Raw genomic sequence first — 11,335 nt, forward strand, 5'->3', positions numbered from 1 at the left:
TCATTTGATTCAGTTTTATCTTGATGGTGTAGTTTTAAAAATCAATAATAACACGAGAAGATGAATTGACCTAGATTGATCCGAGGCAGGCAGATACACACTTCATGACTTACTTTCCATTCAGATACCCAGAGGCAAGATCTTCTGAGTTCAGTTTTTATATGCTGTCTGACTGGATCCCTTTAATGTTAAAGTATAAGTTGTTGTTGAATATATCTCTATGCTCCCTCAATTAAAATAAATCAACAAGGGCACACTGTAAAAAATTTGCTGTAGTTCTGCAGCTGGTTGCCAGTAACTTACTGTAGATTTTTAATTTATGTTATTTACTGGCAACAGTTTGTTCAAAGTTAAATGAACATTAAACATTAACAAGTCTTTGTCTTTACAGAATAAAACTAAAAAATAACAACCTACTGCAAAGCATTCTGGGAACCAGAAACCTTCATCAACCTTTTTCTGTTTTTTTCCTTCAGATTTTGGTTCCCAGAATGCTTTGCATGAGGCTGTTATTTTAGTTTTATTCTGTAAAGATAAAGACTTGTTAATGTTTAATGTTCAATTAACTTTGAACAAACTGTTGCCAGTAAATAGCATAAATTAAAATCTACAGTAAGTTACTGGCAACCAGCTGCCAGTAATACTGTAATTTCTACAGATTTTGTTTACAGTGCAGGTTTCACATTGTATGTGGAGCCAAATGAACTGACCCTACTGATCTTCATGTCATTGTGTAAGCTGACCTAAGCCTCACCCTCAGTTCACTGAAAGGCTTATAATAGAGTTCTCATGAATGCCGTCTTCACAAACAAGCACTGACAGACAAGTGACAAGCTCTTCATGATCCATCTGTCACCTGAGCCAGACCTACCTTAGTAGGTGGAACAGACTACACAAATAAGCATATGCGTAGGCATACACAACCAGTCACACAGTGAGAGAAAACAGAGAGGTGTGAAATTAATTAGTGTCCACTGAGGTCACGAGATCATCAAAACGATGACGTTTAGGAAACTGTCTATTCAGTGTCATGTCACTGATCCACATATGAATCCTAACTGAGACATGAAATATGTACAAATATGTACATATCAACAGTGTTGGGAGTAACGCATTATAAAAGTAATATATTACAGTAGTTTATTACTTTTTGCTGTAACACGGTAATATAACGCATTACTAATACGATTTGGGTAATAATATTACTCGTTACAATCTTAGTAACGCAAGTTACATCAACATATTTTAACTCAAAATTCATTTGTGAATTAAAAAAAGTCCGCGAGTAAAATATTTTGTCTTCCTGTTGCTGGAATTCGATGGTTGAGATGACTGCAGAGACAGCTTCTACATTTGTGAGATGGACACACTCCCGTTATGGAGAAATAGCAGGAGTAACTCCTGGAAACACTGGTGCCTGGTACACTGGTGGACTGGTGCCACTAACACTAAACTAACAAAGAGAGCTGCAGAGTCGGAGAAGAGAAAAAATGACGGACAAGCGTAGACAAGCAACAAGGTAGCCCAATTAACAGATTGGTTTGGTTCACTATGCTACACAATCATGGGGAAGACTACTGATCTGACAGTTGTCCACAAGACAATCATTGACACCCTTCACAAGGAGGGTAAGCCACAAACATTCATTGGCAAAGAAGCTGGCTGTTCACAGAGTGGTGTATCCAAGCATGTTAACAGAAAGTTGAGTGGAAGGAAAAAGTGTGGAAGAAAAAGATGCACAACCAACCGAGAGAACCGCAAAATCGATTCAAGAATTTGGGTGAACTTTACAAGGAATGGACTGAGGCTGGGGTCATAGCATTAAGAGCCACCACACACAGACATGTCAACGTCAGTTGTTGTGTTCCTCTTGTTAAGCCACTCCTGAACCACAGACAATGTCAGAGGTGTCTTACCTGGGCTAAGGAGAAGAAGAAATGGACTGTTGCCCAGTGGTCCAAAGTCCTCTTTTCAGATGAGAGCAAGTTTTGTATTTCATCTGGAATCCAAGGTCCTAGAGTCCTAGAGTCCTAGAGTTTCTTTTGCTGACCAGCTTTTTAAAGATGCTGATCTGCATGGATTTCAGGATTTCAGGATTTGGCACCTGCCCACACTGCCCAAAGCACCAAAAGTTAGTTAAATGACCATGGTGTTGGTGTGCTTGACTGGCCAGCAAACTCAACAGACCTGAACCCTATAGAGAATCTATGGGGTATTGTCAAGAGGAAAATGAGATACAAGAGACCAAAAAATCCAGATGAGCTGAAGGTCACTGTCAAAGGAACCTGGGCTTCCATACTGGTGCCACAGACTGATCAGAATTGAGGCAGTAATTTAAAAAAGGAGCCCCTACCAGGTATTGAGTACATATACAGTAAATGAACATACTTTCCAGAAGGCTAACAATTCACTCATTTTTTTTTATTGGTCTTATGAAGTATTCTAATTTGTTGAGATTTGAGATTTGTTGAATTGGTGGGTTTTGTTAAATGTGAGCCAAATCATCACAATTAAAAGCGAGCCAAATCATCACAATTAAAAGAACCAAAGACTTAAAGGAACCGTATGTAAGAAATCTATGTCAGTTAATCATAAAATGGCCCTGACATGTCACTAGACATTAAGAAATCATGTTCATTTCAAATACTTATATCACTGACAACAGTGGTCCGGCCAGGATATTGTCATTTAAAAGTGAGAGTTGCAGCCCTCAACTGATGTTATTGTTGTCATTTTGTGTTTTGGTCTGAGGCTCCACCCTCCAGCTATCTACCAATCACGAAGTCAGTAGAGTTTTGTGAGACGGGTTGCCAGCTCTTGTCTGCTCTAGTTACAGCTACGAACGGTGTCGGATAAAACATGTATAACGTTACAAACCTGAAAGACCTCGTTATGAATCCGAAATACGTTGTGACAAAGTCCGAAATAAAACAAAGATTTGTATAGGAGATGCCTTTGAAAGATGGAGACGGCTGAAAACAGAGAAGAATTTGAAGATTGACGCCAACGTTGCTGATTTTCTCCTGGACAAGTAAGATTCATCTATGTTTGGCTAACTTTGCTTCCGTACACAGTGGATTTTCCACGGTCGGCAGTACTAAATGCGTTCATAAAAAGCTTTATATCGCACCACTAGCAGGGTATGAAAACAATCTATGTTCCGACTGAACTGTGGTATTACAGTACATCTTTGCGAAATATTTGGCTAATCGCCAACTGTAAATTTTTGCGATACATAATTACTTCGCAAAACATCTCTTGTGAAGCATAAACATAATTAACAGAAGAAAAACAAATTACTGTGTAGGACTCGTCACTTGAAGCTCCTTGTTGCAGCCTACTCCTGCAGCTTAGCTGGCAACCTCGAGTCAGGGGGGAGCGGGAGGGGATACACCGTTCTACAGTATTTTGAAAGTGATTGCAGTACCAGTTTTGGCCACAATCCTACATACGGTTCCTTTAAACTACTTCAGTCTGTGTGCATTTATTTTATTTAATACACGAGTTTCACAATTTGAGTTGAACTACTAAAATAAATGAACCTTTCCCACGACATTCTAATTTATTGTGATGCACCTGTGTGTGTTTAAGAGCAAAAAAGAAGCATTTATACCAAAATAAATTAAACAACTAGAATCCTCCGCTGTGCAACACAGTAGTACTTCATTTCTAAATTAACCAGTGTTTTTCAACTAATTGGTTAAGTGAATGATTCAATGATTCACTCATAAACTACTTGTTCCTGAATGAATCAGGGTTTCAACAAATCATTTAAATGTCGGATTCACTCATAAAGACATAACATTTTCACCACCTAATTGCGTAATGACGTAACCTGCAGAAAGAATGACTGAAAAAACCCTTCCACTAATACATATTTTTCTATGCGATACAAACCAACACACAAACGTGTTTACACTTGTCATGTTTGGTTCAGTTAAAACAAACTGGTGTGATCGCTCTGTTAGTGCAGTTCATTTGAGTGTGAAAGCTGCCATCCGAACCCTGGTGCGCACCAAACAAGCAGACCAAAGGATGGGTCTCGGTCCTCTTTCAAATGAACTCTGGTGTGGTTCGAATTAAATATGAATGCAACACGGACCAAATACTTCCAAATGAACCCAAAAAACAGAATGCAATGACAAGATGTGACATGATTTGATGACGCGGAACAAGCTGTGTATCCGAAACAAAATCAGCAGAGGGCAAATGTGGAACAACGAAAAGGTAAAGTGGCTTTTATGACCTATTTGTGATTTTGCAGGTGGTAAAAATAAAATCATGTTTACGCAACATTCAGAACTCACCGAACACCCCAAACAAAAGGAGTATTTGACTTAATGTGGTGCCGAGCAGACACCATACGCACCGATCCTGTCTGCGCAGCAACAATAAAGACATCTTTGAAATTATTTAAAATATATATGGTCATTTAGGGGAATTCAATTAGCTGTACATAAATCGTTACATTTTTTAAATTATTACATTATTATTTAGATACCGTGCAATAATATTAAGATACTAGATGTTATTTTATGTCACATGGACACTGTATGCTTGTGTATTGGAATCAGGAAACTAGGTCAAACTAAAAACAGGAACGAGGAACACTCACACTAACCCAAAACCAGAACATAATTTTGACAGTGTGGTGTTGGACCATATCTAGCTTCAGTTCCTGTCTAAATGACTTCATCCAATATTCTCATAATGCATCATCACGATTTCCTGAGATGCTCAAACACACACACTTACATGCAGAAACATGCCCGCAAATGAAGAGCTTCCCGTAACGGGATTATGTAAGTGTCATCCTTACTTTAGAATCAATTTATCTTGTTTTCTGTTCCTCTCCCAACTGATTGAATATAGTTCTTCATAAATATTTCTTCTTTTAAAAGGTGAACAATAGGAAAAGCCTTTCCTTGAATAAACTCTTCTGTGCTGTATGCATGAGTGTACTAGATTCAGACATAGTACACACATGCATACTTGATTGAAAACCATTGTTCATGCTAGCACAGAAAGGAAATACGCACATACACAAGGATCTTTAACAGCATGTGTCAACAATTAATGGATGGCATTAGTGCGTATTTGATTGAGATGACATTTACCAGGGCTGCCAAGAGGTTAATGGAGAAAAGAAAAAACAACTTAAGTGTATAGAAAGAAAGAGATGGACAAATGTAAGAGGGAGAACATACGAAAAACAATTCTTTTCTGTGGTATAAAACACAAAGATGACATGGACACTGTATTCAGAACTCATAAGAAGGTGTTAAATAAAAACTAATCAAGTATAATAAGAATGCTCATAATTGAATGCTATTTTTAGTCATATTAATGCAACATACTGACCTATTAAAAGTGTATTTAAAGGAAATGAAAAAAGAAAGAAAATACTGATGTCTACTCTAGCTCTCTTTGTTGAATGCATGAAAGATGAAGCAATGTCTGATTTGATAATGAGTCAGGCCTTTGTCCTGAATCAGATGATATGCACAATACCAGTATTTATGATTTAATCATGAATCAGACATATCCAGTTCTGGATTTCTATTCACTGACCTAATGAACCAGTGACAGGGTTTCTTAAAGGGATAGTTCACCCAAAAATTTAAATTCTGTCATTAATTTCTCACCCTCATGTCATTGCAAACCTGGAAGTCCTTCGTTCATCTTCAGAACACAAATTAAGATATTTTTATGAAATACGCAAGCTTTCTGAACCTGACACGCTCAAGGACCAGAAAGGCAGTAAAGACTTTGTTCAAATAGTCCATGTGAGATCAGTGGTTCAACCGTAATGTTATGAAGCTACATGTATACTTTTTGTGTTCAAAGAAAACAAAAATAATGACTTTATTTAACTATTTATTCTCTTCTGTGTCAGTCTCCACCACAATTTTACTTAACTCAAAAATATGTTAATTTGTGTTCTGAAGATGAGTAATCAATGACCGAATTTTCATTTTTGGATGAACTAAGAAGATATTCAGTATGTGTATGTTTGCATGCATGTTTGTGCATGTGTGTAGATGGAAGTGTTTCCTCTTTACCATCTCACCTGGCTGTATTTGAAATCAGCTGTTTGAAGCCACCAGAGACAAAGTGAGGGGAAGATAAAAGCGGATCTCTTCCTTTAACTACAGAGAGAACTTTACTAGAGCACCGTTGAGTGCGGCGCACTTTTGAATGGGCGGCACACCTCTGAGCAAAGATTTGATGCATTTATACCCTTGATAGAATATGAAAGAGTAAAAGAGACTATATCTCCCCAAATGGCATGAACAAACAAAGATGTGAGATCAGGACTGCAGCTCTGATGATAATAATGATGAGGAGCATGCAGCTGATAGCTGTGTTGCTAATCAGGCTCCAGCTGAACTAGGTCAAGTGCCACTATCCGTGTCTGATGTAACCAAACCCCTACATTGAACCATCTCCATAGTTACCCAGCGCAAGCACAGAGGGGTTTTGACTGAAGTGGAAAAGAGATAAAAAGGAAAACAATGACATTAACTGAGGGCAGGCAATGCAAATCTGGAAATAGCGTACTCGTGTTTCAGTGGAGGGTCTTTATTCGGGGCTTAATTTCAGAAAATAAACAGGTTGAATTTCATGTTCAGATACTTAGCATGGTGAGTGACTGACATTAGAGGAATATTTCATCCCAAAATTTAAATTTGCTTAAGCTTGTTGGAACAGATTTGGAGAAATTTTAAATTACATCACTTGCTCACGAATGGATCCTCTGCAGTGAATGGGTGTTGTCAAAATGACAGTCCAAACAACTGATAAATACATCACAATAATCCACAAAGAATTCTCTACACGACTCCAGTCTGTCAATTAAAGAGTAAGTTCACCCAAAAATGAAAATTAGCCCATTGTTTACTCACCCTTCAGGCATCCTAGGTGTATATGACTTCCTTCTTTCAGACGAATGCAATCAGAGTTATATAAAAAATTATCCTGGCACTTCCAAGCTCTAAAATAGCAATGGGCAGGTGTTTCACTTCATCAATCCAAAACAAGCCCAAAAAAGTGCATCCATCCATAATAAAAAGTGCTCCACACAGCTTCAGGGCGTGAATAAAAGCCTCCTGTAGCGAATCAATGTGTTTTTGTAAGAAAAATATCCGTATCTAAAACGTAATAATCACTTTAATCTAGCTTGCGCTAACAGTTGTACACGGAAGCAGCTCCGGGTGGAAGACGTAAGATGCTGGCATTGTGCATGTGTCTGTGTGTCTCGTAAAAACCAAAGTTTGTTTACAGGAACTAAGGTCTCCTCTTGGTTTATATCAAAATTCTCAGACATTTTTCTTAAAGGTCCCATATTGTACACATTTCTGGAGGTTTATTTTAGTTGTTGATGTCCTTAAGAATATATATCTGCAGTATAAGTGCCAAAATCCATCTCAATATATTTTTACAGCTCCTTTTTTAGGAGCTCTGTCAAGAACAGGTCGATTTTGGCCCATCTAATTAATATTCATGAGCCTCTCTTCTGATTGGCCTGTTGTTTTCTGAGTGACGCACATCCAAGCCAACCACAAGTAACTATGGTCATGTATGCTGTAGCTTAGGCCAGAGCCTAGCCTGCTGTGGCTTGGTGATACTCAACAGGATATTTCAGAATGATCATTAATGTTTTTTTCTTTTTCAAACACTGAATGCAGTAGCTACATAACTGTTGCTTTAGTAAAGCCCCTTTCACAATGCACACTTTACCCTGCGACTCTTCACGACGGAAAAAATACGTGCAAAGTGGAATGAAGCAGCGATCAGGCCGCTCTTCACTATCAGCGCTGAAAATCAGGTTAGTTTCAGTTTAGAGAAATGTACGCGTCGCATTACATCTCACATCCAAATGTCACATGTCTTTATGGGTTGTGTGTAAAGCACGCACAGATTCCAGAAAACAACTGTGAATGAACCTAATTAAGCAATTCCGGAACAAATCGTGGGACACATTATCTGTGTATTTTGCGGAATGGCTGTGTGAAAGAGGCTGAAAAGGGCTGTAGTACTCGAGTCCGGTCTTGGACTCGAGTCCGGTCTCGAGACCGTTTTTTTATGGTCTCGGACTTGTCTCGGACTCGCTGGTATTCGGACTCGGACTTGTCTCGGTCTCGGCCACTGGTCTTGCCAAATATGGCTTTTGGTCTCGACCGAGTCCAGGTGTCTTTATTATGTTCCCAGTAAGCACACATTTTAAACTTTTTTTCATTTTAATTTTTTCATTTCACCCGCCCGAATTTAATATTATTTTTCGTCACGTCATCTGCCCGAACGACCCATCACTACCAATAACCAATCACAAAAAAAAAAAAAAAAAAAAAAAGTAATAACCAATCACACACTAGATTATATTTGCACTGCACGCTCTGCATCTGCGTGCCCTGCTAACGTTAATTTTCATTGATTCACACACACTCTAACAAACGAAAATGTCCGCCAATTCTGCCATTATCAAGTTTGCTTATAGAAATCACCAGGAATTTATCAGCGCTGCACTTAAAAAGAAACACAGGGCAGACTGCAAATTCTGCAAAGCAACAATTTCGGAAACCTGTGGGACAACGTCAAACTTCGTCAGACACCTGCAGAGGAATCATACATCGCGGTAAGTTAACTGCAGAGCTGGAGCTGCTAAGCCTTGACTATGTGTTAATGTTAACATTAGCTAACATAGCAGAAGATAAAGGTAATATTCTTGGACATAAATTTATAATAATTTACATCTGATATTACTGGTTTCATGAGGTAAAAAAAATGTTAATGTTAATGTTAACTAGCGCAAACTAAGATTCACGTTTAACTAGCATTAGGAGACACAACATGTCCTGCACGTCTCTGAAATAAATGAAAATGGAACGGAGCAAAGTATATAGCCTATATTTATTACATGGCTTGGTTGAATTCTAATGTAGAATGCGGTCTGTTATCGAGAAATAGCAGACCACATTCTACATTAGAATTCAACCAATTGAATGTAAGTATAACACACCATTGCCATGAAAAACAGAGCGTTGCTATGGACGCAGGATTCTAACCGTAGAGACGGAACTGACTATTTTCTTTAGTGGAAGCAATACAGTCGTTTTTTAATCAATAAACTCCTTTTTAAATCAATAGTGTGCCCCCTCTGTAATACTGGTCACTTCTATTCTACACTACTGTACATCTGCAGTGAAGCTATATTGTAATTTAGTTGCTTAAATGCTCAGTACTAGTACCTAGCATTGGTAATAGTAGTGGGTTGGTGTTTGTATATCAGTTCTAACACTGCTATTATGAGGTATCACCATATGTCATCATTCTGTTTTCTTTAGATTAATAGATTATATGATAACAAGGGGAATGTCTATACTTAAAAATCATGGGTGTTGTGACACTGTTTTTGCTTTTAGATCAACAAATAATAACCCAAAATGATTGTCTTGATGATGTCATGCATAAGACTTTTTTTTCCTGTCCTGGACTCGGTCTTGACTCGGACTCGAACTTTTTTGGACTCGGTCTTGTCTTGGACTCGAACCTCTTTGGACTCGGTCTTGACTTGGACTCGACTAGTCCTGGTCTTAGACTTGTCTTGGACTCGACAAAGGTGGTCTTGACTACAGCCCTAGGAAGTTGACGTGCCAGTGGTCTCTTATATTAACGTTGTTCGGAAGCCTGTGTAATGATGTAGCTTTGACATCTATCGACTGAACAGGGTTTTCTCCACTTGTTTTCGTGTTGTTGTTGCTTAGCAATGGCATGGACGCGAAGTTGTCGAGGTTTCACAAAAGGAGGGTGGGACGGTGTTTGGTGCTCGGGGTGGTGACTGAAGGCGGTGACTTGAGAAGATCGGACGTCATATTTTTACGGAAGTTACAGGGGCTCGTGAAAAGGAACGGCTACTTTATTCAGGCTGTGTGCAGTTTGCTGTGGACTGACTGTTTTGAAACTCATATGGTAGTTACATAACCCCTAGACCTCAGTTATCATGAAAAAAGCCAGGAAATTTCGATTTTGACAATATGGGACCTTTAACAAATCCTTGTTTTAAAACTTCAAATTCGTGACTGGTGCTTTGTTTACCTCTCGCCAATGCACGTCCGGATTCATAACATCTGAGCGGCGCATACTCATGCCGACGTCTTTTGTCATCTGCCCAGAACTTTTAGCACAAGCTAGTTTAAAGTGATTATGTTTTAGATATGGATATTTTTCTTACAAAAATGAATCGATTCCCTACAAGTGGCCTTCATTCACCCCCCGGAGCCGTGTAAGGCATTTTTTATTATGGATGGATGCACTTTACTGGACTTGTTTTGGATTGATAAAGTGAAACACCTGCCCATTGCCATGATAGAGCTTGGAAGTGCCAGGATAATATTTAATATAACTCCAATTGTATTCGTCTGAAAGAAGGAAGTCATATAGGGTGAGTAAACAATGTGCTAATTTTCATTTTTGGATGTACTAACCATGTAACGTCTTATGAAAAGCTGCGTGTTTGTAATAAACAACCCTGTTGAAAAAAATAATGAAATACGCAAGCTTATATATATATATATATATATTAGGGGTGGGCATAGATTAATTTGTTTAATCTAGATTAATCTAGATTAAATCTTGGAATTAATCTAGATTAATCTAGATTAAAATGGCTAATTTGAATTCTGCTGAAGGCATTCAGAATATGTGTGCTACCCAAATAATGACTTAAAGTCTTTGAGAATGGATCATAAAGCTCATAAAGCTGTTCTATGATAATTTGTTGATGAAAATAAATTATGTTCAATTAGATGTACTTGTGTTTACTAACTAACTAACAATGAAATTATTTTTTCTCCCTATTAGATTGTGTTTTTTTTAACGTCAACACCTACCCAGCCCATTACATGTTACACCGTACTTTTATTTTGACAGGTTGCCGTGAAGTTTCTGTGTCATACAGTATGATATGATGCTAGTTTTCTCAAATGAAACGGTAAAAGTGACACTCACAGCAGTTTGGGAGATTGAGTTTATCTGTTCATGTGAGATGAAAATGCCAAAAATTACCGGGAGCGTCACGTGTGTTTCAGTATGCGTGTAGTAAAAGCTCGTCTCCGCAATGCATACATACAGCTAGGCAAACGGAACATATCGGATTCATATTAAAACGGTCTTTTTGCATTTCAGTTTTCACATACACTAGTCCATATCGCGATTTGAATTAAGTGACTGACCAACATTTGATTTATGAATCCAAAAAACGACGAATTTACGTGGCATTTCGCTATAGTAGATTCGGTTTTTATGAATGGAGGACGACGCGATCCCGTCTGTGTTT

Source organism: Garra rufa, chromosome 2 (assembly GCF_049309525.1).
Source record: "Garra rufa chromosome 2, GarRuf1.0, whole genome shotgun sequence".
In the NCBI taxonomy this organism is placed as follows: Eukaryota; Metazoa; Chordata; class Actinopteri; order Cypriniformes; family Cyprinidae; genus Garra; species Garra rufa.